The 16,491-nt window shown below is 46.2% G+C and overlaps 1 protein-coding gene across 1 annotated transcript in view; it reads right to left on the bottom strand.

The window, feature by feature from the left end:
- Positions 1 to 16,491, bottom strand: part of LOC102369985 (kinesin-like protein KIF26B) — a 181,364-nt gene that overhangs the window by 162,181 nt on the left and 2,692 nt on the right. The window lies entirely within an intron of this gene.

The raw sequence follows: 16,491 nt of genomic DNA on the forward strand, positions 1-16,491 counted from the left end.
CCCCTTACTTACTGGCACTGCAACCTGGGCTCAGCTCCCTGCTGCTGGCACGCTGCCTGCCCTGCATGGGCAGGCAGTGTACTTCAGCACCAGGTTGAGGGCCAACAACAGAGACAGCCAGAGCGTCTCTGTGGAGGACCCAGCCTCCGGTTGCCTCAGGGCACGGTCCCATGGGACCTGGATATCAAAGGGGTTTGAGACACTGCAAGAGGTACATGTGGTCTCGTCTGGACACACCCATGGTGGGAAAAAAAGGCAACTTGAACAAAAAAAAATTCTTTGCAGAGTCAAATAGCTTTGGATGGCTCTGAGCAGAGTCAAACACCCTGAAAGCAATTGCACACATCTGCAGGAGTGAAAATTATTGGGATGGAATTTGAAGCTCTTTTTATTTGCTTTTCCTCAAACCACCACGAAAGTGAAATTTTGTTTCCATGAACAATTCTGGAGTAAGAAAGCATTGTGAATACTCACGTACAGGTCAAACAGTCACAATCAAATAACCATGATCTAGGTAAGCAGTCCAATGGAACAAAAGGGAAACTATAAAGAGCTAATAGTTTATGAACAATCCACAAACTAAAATACATTTTTATAAGCAAATTTGAAGCAAGCTATTTGAAGAAAATTAGTAAAAGAAAAAAAAGATTAATTAGTTGAATAGACTGATTGCAAAGAAGCATTCACCCACCTCTAACTGTGAAGCAGCAATAAAGTCTCATATTTATAGCACTGACATGGATTCATGGGCACATCATGCCCTCAAATTTGTGATCTATTTCTGACCCCACACAGCAACCTTCAACATGATGTTTCCCATAGCCACGCTCTCCTCTTGGCAGTAATGATTACTATAGGTGAATTAACAGAGTTAGGATGGAACCTTTTTGAATGGTTGAATCCAGAGAGTAAAAGAACTTTAACAAAAAAAATACCGTAGGGGATACACTTTCATATCCCTTCTAAATTCAGGGGGAATAAGGTGAACAGGATTCCATCCTATACCTAGCAGTAAAGGAAACCACTGCAATTTTAAATAGGCAATACAAAAATCTGACTTGAAATACTATATGAACATTTGTGTGATTCCAGAGGCATCAAACTTATTCTGGGTAGAAGGCCAACTTCCATTTTAAGAATGGATTATAAGCTAAATCTTATTTAGGACCATATAACTATCTTAACTCTACAACAAAACTCCCACTAATAAGAAGAGAAGCTTTGCACAAACATTAAGCATAGATTACTTGCCTCTATGTCATTAAAATTTTTGGTTAGTAAAATTACCATTGTATTTTGCACCACTCAAGAGGAGTGGGGCGGGGGACAGAGAGTAAGATGCAGGGCCCTTCTAGAAATCACATTTTTCCAGGAAACACAGTACTATTGCCACTGCTATAATATTAAACTAGAGAAGATATGAAAACTGCAAATAACTCTGTATTGTAATACCACAGTTAGAATTAATCAACAAATTTTTGTGACTAACTAAAATGTAAATCCAATTAAAGGTGAAATAAAATGAAACAAAAAATCAAGTATACGACTGCTGAACTAATAAATAGCTCTTAACATAATAATGCTTTCCACATTTTGTCATCACAAATAAAACCATTAACTGATATCAAGAGATGGACACTAAACCCAAGACTCAAATTTGGTTTTCAGATTTCTTTTCCTAATAATTATTTTCAAGGCCTGATTAAAGGAATGAGGATAACAGTTGAGGATGCCCCCCAAGGTCAGTCTCCCTGCCATCATGCAAAATTCTTTCTTAATGGACATTAAATATGAGTAAAATAATTATTGCAAGTAACGTGTATTTAAATAAAGCAGAAGTGTAATCTCTAAAAATGTATTTGAAAATGTACAGATTCAGCTCAGAACTCAAATAGAACTCCCTTATTTTCTAAATAGTAGGTGCCTCCCCACCAGAATGTACCAAACCCCCAAATTTATCTCATAGGCCCTGACTTTCTACATTGCTCTCATTATTTGCTTTAGTTGTTCTACTCAGTTCCTTCAGTAAAGAACAGCTCCACACTTATAGGTCATTTTCATTTTTGTGGGGGGGCCAGCAGGAGAGGCCTGCAACCCAGGGACCCATGGCTCACACTAGTGTGGGCCCTGCTGGTGCAGCCATCAGCTGCTCAGAGTTGGACAAGCCTGCCATACATACATCAATGCATGGAGACACAACCATAGAGCATTTTTCTATCGTGTAAATCTTGCTTCAATATGTATGTTGTATTAAAAAAACCTGCACCCATTTCTTTCAGATGAGGCTGTTTGTAATAATTGCACACTCCTTTACGTTCATAGATTGTTGCTTTCTGTTTTGGTGTGCTTAACCTTAACTACGGCTTAGTTGCTTTCCTGAACTGAGGTCACAGTAACAACCATGGACTGACAACTGGCTACCCAAAACATGAAATGCACTTTTTTTTGTAGCATTCAACATGCATGCTCATGAAGTGTGAGGAATGCCACATACATGCTTTCATGCTATGGCATGACACTATGACATGAAAAAAGCCAGCAGTGTGACTTAAACTGTGACATTTCTCCAATTTTTGGCATGGATAATACACCACCCGAGTCATCTATAATGGTGAAGGCCAGGGACAGAAGTTACACATAAACTGGTTTAAGTGATCAGAAACCAGTTTAAACCTGTAACAGAACAGAAATTCAGTGCATGTAAATGACTTTGAAAGTGGCCAAAACTGGTTTAAGATAAACCTGGTTGAATGTAGTATCAGACTTAACTGATGTAGCTCAAATCAGTTTACGGAACTTCTGTCCCAGACCCCCTCCTGGTTTAAGTTAATTCACAGTACCCCAGCACCCCAGGATGCTTTGCAACCCAGAGCAGGGTTGGCCCCACCCCTCGCCTCCCTAGCCAAGGCACTATCACTGCTCTGGCTCACTGAGAAGTGGGTGGGAGTGGGAAACTCTGTTCTGGAGTGTCCCCCTTGCTGCTCGAAGGTCATGGCCATATGCCGGTAGCCTGGGGGGATTTAATCCCCCTTGCTCCCATTTCCCACCGGTGTGGGACCCCAGCTGAGGTCTGCCTGGCTTTCCCCCCGCTCACCATTCCAGTAGTGAGAGCAGGGGTATAGCCATCCCCCAGCCCTAGGCCTGAGGCGAAGTGGGGCAAGGAGGGGGGAATCGCAGAGAAGCAGGGCTGGCTGAGACCTCCAGTGGTCCTCTAGTGCCTAGTTCTGCCCCTGCCTGAGCCCTGGCCAGACCCTCCATTAAAAACACCAGAATCTAAAAAGCGGAGAGTTTGTTTGCCAGGGGGGCTCTGTGCTGCTGGGGAAAAAAGCCACCAAGGGCTTCCTGTGGCTGGTTTTCTCCCCTGCCCCACTCCACAGTGGGGCCCAGCACTGCATCCCTCCACACTTGATCCCTGAAGAATTGCTGCACAGAACCTCTCCTGGACCCGCAGCAGGGGAGTGGGACAGCCTTGCCTGCCACAGTGGCTCTGTGACAGCCCAGCCCAGCCTGGGCACGGGGAGCTAGGAGCAAACTGGGCACACAGCTCCCGTGGTCCCAACCCAAGCTGCAGCTGGCTGGGAAGACCCCTACCCTGCCAGCCCAGCCCCTCTGCACCTACTTTCAGCCCCCACAGCCCCAGCCCCTGGCAAGGTGGGTGGATACTGAGGCCAAGCCAGGCTGGGCAACAGGAGCAGGGCCCTTCCCAGCTGGCTGGGGCTCAGGCTGGGACCACAGGAGCTGTGAAACTGTCCTGGGCCAGCACAGCCTGCAGCCCCAGCCCCAGCCCCAAGCGAGGTGGGCAGATGGTGGGGCCAGGCTGGGCCACAGGGGCAGGGCCCTTTCCAGCCGGCTCAGGCTCAGGCTGGGGCTGTGGGAGATGCGCACCCAGTGTTCTCCCAGCTCCCCACACGCAAGCCGGGACAGGCTGTCATGGAGCCACTGAGGTGGACAGGGCTCTTCCCCCTCTAGCTCGGGCCATGGGAATCGAAGCTGGCTAAGAAGGGCCCCGCCCCTGCCATCCACCTATCTTGCCCGGGGCTGGGGTTAGGCTGGGTTACAGGGCTGGCCCATGGGTGCTGCTGAGGGCAGGTGCAGAGGGGTCAGGCCCTGCCCAGCTGGTTGTGGCTTGGGCTGGGGCTGCGGGAGCTGTGTGCCCAGTTTGCTCACAACTCCCCACACCCAGAGTGGGCTAGGCTGTCACAGAGCCGCTGTGACGGGCAGGGCTCTCCTGCTCCCCCGCTGCAGGGCCGGGGGGAGTAGGGGTGTGCTCTGTGCAGTGGTGCCTCCGGGCTCAGGGCCAGAGGGGCTCAGTGCTGGGCCCCAATGTGGGGCAGGGGGGGAAAACCAGCCCTTGGTGGCTTTTTTCTCCAGTAGTACAGAGCCCCTGTAGCGAGCAAACCCTCCACTCTTTAGATTGTGCTTGTATGGAAGGGTCTGGCCAGGGCTCAGGCAGGGGTTGAACTAGATACGAGAGGACCTCTGGTGGTCCCTGCCAGCCCTACTCCTCTGTGGTTTCTCTTTTCCTTCCCTGCTTCACCTCAGGCCCGGGGCCAGGGTCTGACCATGCCCCCACTCTTGTTGCTCAACCCTTCAGTGCCAGCTGGAAGCCAGGGTCCGGGCATGCTCCCTCCTCCCTTCAAAAGCCTGGCAAGGGCTGTTTCCCCCCTCCCCCCCAGGCACACCCTGACTGGGGTCCCTGCAGGCCAGCGTGGAGTTTGAAACCCCTCCCCAATCATACTCAGGCCTGCGGGGCCTGGCCACCCCCTGACCCCAATTCAGCTTCCCTCCAGCCTTCTGGCCACCGCAGAAAGGAAGGGAGGGCACCCTCTAGCGCCCCCAAGCTTCTGGCCTGAGCCACTGCAGGCATGTGGCTGCATTTCCGGAATCAAAAGTGAATGTTTATTCACTTGCTTGCCGGTTCACTCTATGCAGGTTAGACTAACCTGCAAAGATGGAATTAATTCAGGCTCAGGCTGTTTGAACGTCTTTATCTGGGGCAGATTTCTGGCATGGATAACACGCCACCCACATTATCTATACAGTAATGGTGAAGGGGTATCACTGTGATTGGCTGTACAATCCTATGCTTGGAAGCACCCTAATTATCCAATGTCAAAGAGCTATGTCCTTCTGATGTGGCTCCATGAAAGCCTCTGATCCATGAAAACCTCCTTCACTCCTACATACACCATGTTCCTAATAATCTGCTAACATAAGCACGAGTCCCATTACATACAAATAGCCCACGTTGGTAATACATGATATGTTTTACTAGTTACAAGATGTTCCCCACTTCAGAAAATTATTATACCCAGACGGTGTTCTTGTAGCACAAAAAAAATCTGTGAAAATTCAAATATTCTCTTTTATAAAGAACTAGATGAATTCAGGTACGAAAATGACTTGGCAACATAGCACATGCAAGAAAAGGAGCTCAAAACAACTGGCTAGCTGTGGACTAATTAGTGATCATAGACTTTTTACATAATCAGTCTACAAACCCATTGCACAACCAGAGCAAGGCTTACATGTGTAAAAAAATTGAGGTTGGTCAAAATGTTGCTGCCCCTTCTCCCTCACAAAGATTTGGTTAAGATGAAGATTTCAGTCATCTGAGGTTAGACTTTCTTTTTCTAGGAGGGAAACACTAGGGTTTTTAGCAGGGAGGTCCTGCCTGACTAACCTAGTTTCCTTTTACAGCAAGGCCACCAATTGTTTAGATGCAGGAGCTGAGGTGGATGTTATCTATCTGGACTTCAAGAAGGCCTTTGGCAAGGTATCCCATACCATCCTTATAAATAAACTGAGGGGATTTGCCTTGGATGATTACACAGTAGACTAGGTAGCAAATTGGCTCAAGGCTTGCACTCAGAGGGTGGTAGTGGACGGATCAGTGTCAGCCTGGAAAGATGTGGGCAGGGGGGTCCCTCAGGGCCCAGTTCTGGGGCAGGTGCTGTTCAACATCTTCATCAGTGATCTGGATGAGGGGGTGGGAAGCACCCTGTCCAAATTCACGGACAACACAAAATTATGGGGTGCAACTAACACCCTGGAGCGGAGAAACCAGATCCAGGCCAACCTAGACAGGCTGGGGAAGTGGGCAGAGAGCAACAGGATGCAATTCAATAAGGACAAGTGAAAGGTGCTACATTTAGGGAGAAAGAACTGCCATCATACCTACAGGCTGGAGGGCGACCTTCTCGGCTCCACTGGGGCAGAAAAAGATCTTGGAGTCACTGTTCACTCCAGGATGAACATGAGTCGTCAATGTGATGAAGCAGTCGGCAAAGCCAATCACACCTTGTTGTGCATCCGTAGGTGCTTCACAAACAGGTCCAGGGAAGTGATTCTCCCCCTCCATGCAGCACTGGTCAGACCACAGCTGGAGTACTGTGTCCAGTTCTGGACACCACAGTTCAAACATGATGTGGACAACCTGGAGAGGGTCCAAAGAAGAGCCACTCGCCTGATTACAGGCCTGCAGGAAAGGCCTTACGAGGAAAGGCTAAGGGATCTTAACCTCTTCAGCCACTCCAAGAGAAGGTTGAGAGGGAACCTTGTGGTGACGCCAAATTCATAAGGGGAGATCAACATGAAGTAGGCGACGATATGTTCACCAGGGCACCCCCTGGAACGACAAGGAACAATGGCCATAAGCTACTAGAGAGAAGGTTCAGGCTGGACATTAGGAAAAAGTTCTTCACAGTCAGGGTTGCCAGAATCTGGAATGGGCTCCCAGGGGAGCTTGTGCTTGGCCCCATCCTTAGGGGTCTTCAAGAAGAGACTGGACAGGCACCTGGCTGGGATCACATGACCCCAGGGTTGGTGTTTCTTTTCTTGCCTGCCAGGGGCAGGGGGTCAGACTAGATGGCCCACTGAGGTCCCTTCCGACTCTATGAATCTATGAAACACAATAGTCTCAACCAACAGAACATAAACATAGGCCTGCTCCTAATTTCCAATTCACTCAACAGTGAAGGGCCTCTGTCATCCCACAGAGAAGACAGCATAGCTAGGAATTTAACAATTTCATTAGAAGGGATCTTCTCAACATAAATATCTTCACTTTTCCCTAAAGACCAATTGATCATATATCGGTTTGGAGGAAATAGTCATAGCATTATGTCAGGTGCAGGAGTCTCTTATTGTGAATTGTGACTGTAGCACAAGTGATACCCCCCAGCTGCTTTTAATAGGAAATGTACACGCATTCGCCGTATAGGTGAAAACATCTGTCTTGTCTAATACGAACTGTTCAAAGCAGTTCTAATCCCAAAACAAACAAGGATGTGGGGGACATCCCCACCTGCCAGAAGCTATGCAACTATAAAATGCATTGCAGGTGAATTATACTAAATGTTTGGTACTGTGACCTGTGATGCAATAGGAAAGAATGGTTGATGTTGCCTAAACTTTAATGGAGTTAATCCTTCCAAATGCTGACAAATTACTGCCCCAGGCCATTTAAAATCACATTTCTAATGCAATAATCCTATCTGCATTACAATGAGTTCAGATGAAATGATTAGGTGTGTGAGATTTTTGCATAGCAAATTAAGTCACTGTACAGACTGGCCGTGCTTGTTCACAAATTAAAGGTCTGGACAGAAATTAAATTCTATTATTCTGCCACTTGCTAAGCTTTAAGGAAGGGTTTATTACTGTCCTGTCTCTAGTGGGAATGTTTCTAAAGTAGCTACAAGCTAAAAGGAATCTATTTTTCATTTTATGAACAGCAGAGTTATTTTATTATTAATGTTATTAGTCAAGTCTTTGACTACTGAATACATCTGCAATGGGAAAGGCTAAATCAACAGCATGTAGTAAACAAAAAACATGATTTTGTTACCCCATGATATATATGAGCTTTTTAATAAAAACAGAAATTAACCTAAGATCACACAATTTATCCAGTTTCTAGACCTAGAATTGTGGAGTATTCGGCTAAATATACCAGCATACAAATTATTTAACAAATCATGGTTTGGAAAACTAACCAGTTTTGGCCATCTCCAGTACTTAATGTGTGTTTCACAGGAAAATTTAGAGAGAAAGAGAGTAAGCACAAAAATTATTTCCCATTTGTATACATTGAAAGCACATAGTCACATTCTGGATTTTTCTGAGGCTCCAACACTGGAAAACCTGAAACTGTATGCTTGTTATGAACGTGCATCTCATCATTTATAGACAATATAATTCAGTATATATGTATACAGCAAAACCTTTAATGTACCAAATGATTTTTTATACATACGCCATCTCTATAATATAGCACCAGTGAAGTCAATGGAGGCCTTGCCATTAAATTTAGTGTAACCCTATGGCTAAGTACAGAAATTTGGGGCATTAGGGGGAGGTTAAATTGATTAAAAATGGCTGCCCAATATCAGGTAATTCAGGATGGGGGGGCTAGCTGGGGAGTTGGGGGTCCAGCAGACTGGAGAGGATTGGGGGTCCACCGGGGAATGTGGGGGTAGGTGCGGCCTGTGGGTGGGGCGGGGGGAGGCAGGTACAACCCATGAGGGGTAGGAGGCGCAACCTACGGGTGGGGTGGGATGGGGTGGGGGGCATGCACAACCTCCCAGTGGGGTGGGAGGGCAGGCATGACCCACGACGGGTAGGGGGAGAAGCTGCAACCTGAGAGTGGGGTAAAGGGAGCAGGCACAACCTGTAAGGGGTAGGGGGGGCAAGCACGACCCATGAGTGGGGTGGAGGAGTAGATGTGACCCATGGGTAAGGTGAGGTGGGGTGACGTCTTCCCCAGAGAAGCTAAACCCCCATCCCTCCTGTCCCTCCCCTCACCAAGACTTAACTTGCTTGGCTCCGGCAGTGGTGAATGTTGATAAAAGCACCTGCACCCAGAGCGGCTTATGGGATGGGGGTTAAGAACTCGGGCTGCGGTGAGGGAGCAAGGAGCCAGGGGAGCAAAAAAATAGACCAGTGCAGGGGAAGGAGGGAGTGAAAAGAGTAGCCTCAGGGCTGGGACTAATGTGCAGGGAAAGTGGACAGAAGTTCCAATCACTGTTTTGACCTAAATCGAATGAGTCTGATATTACATAGATCCACGTTTATCTTATTTATCTTATCCAGGTTCTGCAATTTTAGACTGGTTTGTGTACATGGAACTTCTGTACAGTTACAGGTTTAGACTGATTGCCAGGTCTGTAAGTGTAAGGTCGGCACTGGGGTGAGGTAAATTTAAATCGGGCAGCCATTTTGAACACGATTTAACCTCCTGAACGTCTGTGCTTGGCTTATAAGTGCTTATATTAAAAGTTGAGGCTAGTGTCCATATTCCAAATGAGAGATTCAAAAACAGTTTTATGTAAGCACTCTGATAGAAAAAGATTAAAATAAAAGCCAATCAGTATTCTTATTAATCTCTGAGATGGCTCCCATTCCAGTACAAATGTCCTACTATATTAAAAAATGCTGTTCCTAAAGTGAAAATACCTTAGTATATTTAAGACATACCACAACGTATAATTATGTAGCACCAATGACCATAGAACAGAGGTGGGCAATTATTTGGGCCCATGGGCCATACATACAGGGAGTTTTAGGGAGCTGTCATGGGCTGGGTCAGTACCTCACACCCTGGCAACAGCTCAACAGACCTCCTTACCTGGGATGGAGCTGCAGGCAGGCAGGGATGGGTCTGGGGCAGCAGCTTCAGTAGGTTTAGCCTCTGGCCTACCCTTCTACTTCAAGCCTCTGGCACCCGCCCAGCGCTGCTTCCAGCATGTGGAGCAGGAGCTGATGTAAGCTGTGGGGTCATGCTAGAGGTGTGGGATGGTTAGAGTGGGTGAGCAGGGAAGAAAAAGGAGGGGAGAGGGAGACAGAGAGAAGTAGCCCTGCCCATGATGAGCAGCAGAGGCCAGTGCTGGGCATGGGGCAAAAGCAGAATCCAGCAGCAGGCACGCTTGCTGCCTACGGGCCCACCAGATATGCTTGGGTCCCTTCTGGCTGTGGCCCTTCCAGGGCTGCCCTGTGGTTCCTCCTCACTGCCACTGCTGCCACCCTGTGGACCTGGGTTGGCCAGGAGGTGGTACAGGGAAACAGCAGTAGGGATGAGCTGCAGGGCAGCCCCAGCACGTGATCCAGGCAGCCACAGGCAGAAGAGCCGTGGATGCGATGAGCATGCCACTGCCAGGTTCTGCTTTTGCCTGGAGCCCAGCACCGGCCACTGCCACTCATCATGGGCAGGGCTGCCTCCCTCTGTCTCCAATTCCTGCCCCCAACCATCCCTCATCTCCAGCACAGCCCTGCAACTTGCACCAGCTTCCACCCCATGCACCAAAAGCAGCACCAGGTGGGCTCTGGCATCAGTTGCAGACATAGGCAGCAGCTTCCCTCTGGGGCAGGGGGGGGGGGGGGGGGGGCCTGCATCAGCGCATCAGCTGCCATCCCAGGCAGTCACCCCAGTCCCTGGCAGGAAACTGCAGGCAGCATCCACAGCTGATGCCAGCATGCTCTCAGGGCTGCTTCCAGCACACAGGGCAGGAGCTGATGTAAGCTGTAGATGGGGCCGGGACGTGCCCACCTGCCCAGCATGATGCAGCAGTCAGAACTGCCAACTCCCTATGGGCTGGATCCTAAGACTTTGTGGCCACCGACTTGTGGGCTGGATACAGTCAGTTGGTAGGCTGGATCTGGCCTGCGGGCCATATTTTGCCCACCTATGCCATAAAACATGGTAATCAATTTCAACATCTATGTGCTTCAGGGCAGAGTTACAATTCATTCTTACTGTACTTAACCTCTAAATGCAGGTAGCTAATTTATGTACATAATTTATTCATATCTGTAGCAGAAGGAGATAAAGGCTCTAAACTTTCTAACATATTCCAGTGGTATGCCATTTCAATGGTTAAAGCAAGGTGGATCTTTTGTGATTGTTAATGATCTTCATGCCACAGAACAAAGACCAACACGCAGCCCCCAGCCTAAAAAAACAAACAGGAATAATTTTTTCATTTTGTTGGCACATATAGAAAGACTGATTCTAGTGGAAGGCACACCTCAGTACTAACAGTGAACTAGTCAGAGGCAGCCTTGTTCCACGTTAAGTACTGCTTTTTCTGTACCAAATGAAATGCTTCACTGCTTCACATATAAAGCTCAGTCTGCTTACACAGCAATTAAGTGTGATATTATGCTATATAGATATATGCAAACATTTAAATTATGATTGCTCCGTATGAAAGAATTTATGTAGGTACACATTCAGATAAATCATGGCACATTCCATTATTCTCTATTATGTATACACCAAAATAAAACTGCTATTGGATAATTACATTCACTGCTGCATTATCAACTATCCAAAGTCACATATGAATATTAAATACAATATACATGGAAAATGTATTTTGCTGACTATAGTTATAAAGCTAATTAAATTGCTAGACAGCTTTTAGCAGCAACAAAAATGTGTTGTAAGACACTTGGACCCATAAAAGATTATGGATGCATCTTAGATCCCCATTTGAGAATTCTCCCTAGATCTTAGTTGCGATGGATTATTACCAGTTAACCACACTACTGTACTAGTCTATGTCCAACTTGATTCACAAAGTGCTGAGTACTTCTGAAGGGGATTGAGAACCATGTTTTTGCCCTGATCCTACTTCCACAGAATTCAAGGGCCAAGCTCCCACTGAAGATAGTAAGAGCAAAATTATACCACCTGGCTTCAGTGAGAGCCTTGAGAGTGCAGTACTTTGCAGGACCCTAAAAGGGTAATACACCAGACCTTTTCAGAGTAGTAAGACTGGAAAGGACCTCAAGAGATCATCTTGTCCAACCAGGGATTGAACCTACGCCCTTAATGTTACTAGCACCTCACTTTATGACCCTTATCCCACAAGTTTTACTGAGTTAAAGACTGCTAACACCAGTGTTTCCGAAACTTTTGATACCTGGGGCACACTTTTTTGGATTAAAATTGATGACACATTTCACTCTTACACCCAAAAAGTGTGCATGTGTGTGTGAGACAGAGAGAGGATAAGGAAGAGGCCTTGAGGCTAAAATAGTTGAGAATAGAGTTGCCAACCTTCCAGGATTACCCTGGAGTCTGCAGGAATTAGACATAAATCTTCAGGAGACTGCTAAAAGTCACCCGGGAGATCAATGATAGAGCATTCTTTAAAATAAATATTAAATGTTGAATCCAATTTATACAGTAGTCCAGTGGGTTTTTAAAATGTAATAGTAATGTGCATTTGCCTTTCTGACGTAAAGTCTATGCACTGTAATCCATCATGTGATGAAACCTCCTGGAATAGATTCAAACAGAATAGGCAACCCTAGTTGAGAAACACTGATCTAGCTTGTGTAATTTACGGGTGGTAGAAGCAGGACTTCACTCTGCTCTTTCCATTGTCTGTCCCCTCCCGACCCCTGGTCTTGTACCTCAGGGGACAAGGGCAGCCCCCACTGCTGAGGCTGCTCCTACAAAGTCTCACATAGTGACAATCACCCCTGCAGCCTCTCCTGCAGGCCTTGAGGTTGTGGGAGAAGTGGAGGGGATGAGCTGGGCTGCAAAGCCTGGATCCATCTGTGCATCCAACACCTACCCACTTGCAGTAGAGCACACTGCTGGAAACGTGAGGGCAGCACTGGCACTAGGGCTGCCTTGGGGGTGGGGAAGGTGAAGGCAGGCAGCAGCAGCTGTGGTAGTTCCTAGAGGAGCAGTTGAAGGCATGGCTGAAGTAGCTGGGCAGAACAAGGTGGTAGAGATGAGAAGAAAGCATTTATCTCCTCACACAGGAGGATGTCATGGCACACTTCCATTGCTCTTGTGGTACACTAGTGTGCCTTGGCACATCCTCTGAGACCCACTAACTTACACAATCAACCCCAAGCAAGTCAATGGGACTGCACATATTATTTCTATTATGCTAGTGCCTGAGGACCATCCTAAGACTGGAAGCCCACTGTGCAAACGGTATCCAGGGCTTGCCCTAGAAAGCGTACAGTCTAAATAAAAAATGGCCAGTTTATGGTACAGGGGCCACAAGTGGCACAGGTGCTACTGTGTGTGGCACACAAACCCTAAGCATTCACTGAAGAAAAGCAGCAGAATAGAGGCAGGGGAGCTCATGGAGCTAAATAGGGCAGACTACTGAAGCAAGAGGAGGTGACACCGCTACAAGCCAGGTTAGCCCTTCTGGCCCTGCGGCTGCAGTTGAAGTAGAGGCCCTGGATCCTTGCTCGCCATATAAACCTGCAGCAATTATGGGGACAAGCAAGGGTTAACTTGGCTCTTGGTAACACCTCCTCTTGTGTCAGCATCCTGCCCACTCCACTGCAAGGCTGGGAGTTTGAGCCTCCTGCCTCCATTCCAGTGCCCCAGGGTGTAAACTCTATCAGGTATGCCTCTGGAGGGTAGGGTCAGAGCAGCACACGGAGGGAGCTGGGGCTTGACTTGCACCACACCTGCTGAAAAGGCTGGCTACCACTGGTCTAGATGGACAAGAAAGACAAAGGCCGGGGAAAGAGAGACCCATATGTATACACACACTGGAGAGGAATGCTCTGTAAGCAGCATCATATATATATACATATATGTGTGTGTGTGTGTATACATATGTATGTATGTATGTATGTATATTACAAGTAAAAGGAAGAGGAGACTAGTAAGCTAAGTGAAAGAGAAGGCAGGGGGGACATCAAACAGAGGGGAGTAAGGAGGAAAGGGCAGGGGAACTGAGATTACTCATGTGTGAGCCTTGCAGAATAAGACCCCTATAAAACCATCATCAATGGCTTGACTTTTTTAAGTACACAGTGATACAGAACCACTAATATAAGCCAGTGATTTAATGTAGTTGGGAATCAAGGTAATGACTCTGGCCTGCAGTATGTGGTAATAAAGATCTCTACAAGAGTAGTGCTGAACAATTTTTTACCTTACATAATAAGAGCTATCCTTTATTACCTGACATTTCATAAAGGATAGAAAGCCTTCCAGTTTATATTTTATTCACCCATCTTTATATTAGCTGCTGATGAAGTGAGCTTGGGCTCATGAAATATTATGCTATAGACACCTCTGATTTAGTTAGTCTATAAGGTGCAAATCTAACCTGCCTTCTTATATTGGCTCCCATTGCAGAAATATGCCACTCCCCCTCCTATCTCAAACTCACATTAATCACAGTTGTAAGGACACAGATCCCAGAGATGACAAGTTATTGCTGTTGCAAATCATGTAACCTGAAACTGTGCAAAATTTAATTCCAAGGACAACTTCCTTGGGATTCAGCAACATTTATTAATATTTAAACAATTTTAACCCTTTAAATATATTTCGCTTTTCCTGCTTGTGAATATGTCAGATAAAACAAACCAACTAATGGGATGAGATTAAAACTAGTCCTTTAGTCTCTTGTTCAGATCACAGTGACTGTTTCAAAAGGCATATAAATAAATAATGGTAAGTACAATGTAACAACAATCCCAGGGACCCTTCCACAGCAGTCAGCTCTTTTTCATGATACCTCTTTATCGTAACCACTAATGAAAACTCTTTGAAGTGGAAGAGTAAATATTATCATTTGATAATACTTGGACCCAACAGTGCAAACAAAATTGCACTGTGTTACATTCTGGGAGCTCTAGACCTGTTCACAATACACTTGCATGGTTGCCATGGAGGAGTCCAATGGTTACAATTCTGTTAGCACTCAATCAGCACAAGAAGCTGCTGATTGCCCTTTTAGGGTGTTAACTTTAAATTTCATACGCAATACCTGTTTGTGTATGTGTGTGTGTTGGGGGTAGAGAGTGGGGATACCACTGATTTCAGAAGATGCTTCTGGTGGGTTCAAATCAAAAGGGCTCAAGACCACATTTTTAACTGCTGAGCAGCTTAGTTTTCAAAAGCACTCAGATCTTGTTTAGGCTGCTTAAATACAAGCCAGATTCACAAATATGTTCTGTGCCACTCTCAATATGACACAGATGACAAAATACACCTCTGAAAACAGAACATCTTCCCTTTAGCAGTTGCCCTTGTGGTTGAAACTGTAGACAGAAATACTGGAGGCTAGGGTGCAGCTTCTTGGTCTGCCACACAGTCCCCGTGCTGCAGGTTAGGCAGTTTGCTCTGTGCTTCAGTGCCTCAGCTCCCCATCTTTAAAATGGGGCTAACAGGATTTCTGTACCTCACCCAGGTGCAGACAGAAGCATTACAGGGAAATGTAAAACACGCTCAGATATTTGCATGCATAAGGGCTTCAAACATTTTAAAAGTCTGGCCTTCAAACAGGGCAGGATTATAAGGGGGACCAAGGCCCCTCACACATTAATGTCCCAACGTCTCTCCCCCAACCATAAAAACTGGTACAGAAGAATTCATAAAACAAAATCAACAACAATGAAATAACAGAGGAAGGCAGAGGTGGTGCTTGGGGAAACTCGTGGAATCCCTAGAAACCTTCCAGATGTACAAAGCCAAAGGGGAGATTCCCATTCTGACAAAGCAAAAGAGGGTATTTGAGGCAAAGGGAAATCCACACAGGGAATGAAAACAGGTGTATACAAAAATAACTACAACATTACAGCTGCATCTCCTTGTATATATATCTTCTTCCGTGTCTGTACATAGAGACAGGGGGAACTACATATACATACTCCCATGCACAAAGATTATATATACATACACAGACATACATACACACACACAAGAGAAGACAGACATGTAGTAATATACCTCTTGTTTCAGTCCCCATTTCTATCTCCCTTTCTCTCCAACACCCTCTTTTGCTTTGTCAGAATGGGGATACATGAGGAAACTACACATAGATAGATATCTGTATTGTGTGTATGTGTATATAGATATATTAAAGATATATGTGTGTGTATATATGTATACACACACATATATGTATATATTAGGGAGAGATATATATGCATATATGTATGTGTAGCTGTATTTTACTATCTCCCATATATAAATGTGTGTGTACGTGTATGAAGGAAACACACACACATATATACATGTGTGTGTGTGGGGGAGGAGTGTTTCCTTCATGCATATACACACACAGTTTGTATGTGTGTGTGTGCGCGCGCACGTACACACACGGAGGAACCCACACACAGTATTTTAATGTCTCCTCTATATTACATAGTATTTTAATATCTCCCTTATAACCTCAACTCCAGCTGTACATTTTTGCTCAGGTATTCCTCTGACATGGATGATTTGGGGGCAAATTGCTCCAAAATGTTTCTCAGTCTTGGACATTTGTGAACCCATGTGTAAAACAGTACTGCCAAAAAGTGGAGACAGAGAGGAGAAAATCCCATGTGTGACCAGAAATTAAAATACACGCACAAGGAGGCAGATCTCCCTGTTTCATTCCCCATCCCTGGCCGGCAGGGGCAGCCGGCGGGAAGCCCGGGCCGGCTCTCGCCCTCCCGCAGCCCGGGCCGGCCCCCGCGGGGGCCCAATAACAGTTTTATTAAACAGACAAC

The sequence above is a fragment of the Alligator sinensis genome, unplaced genomic scaffold (genome assembly GCF_000455745.1).
Source record: "Alligator sinensis unplaced genomic scaffold, ASM45574v1 scaffold534_1, whole genome shotgun sequence".
Taxonomy (NCBI): domain Eukaryota; kingdom Metazoa; phylum Chordata; order Crocodylia; family Alligatoridae; genus Alligator; species Alligator sinensis.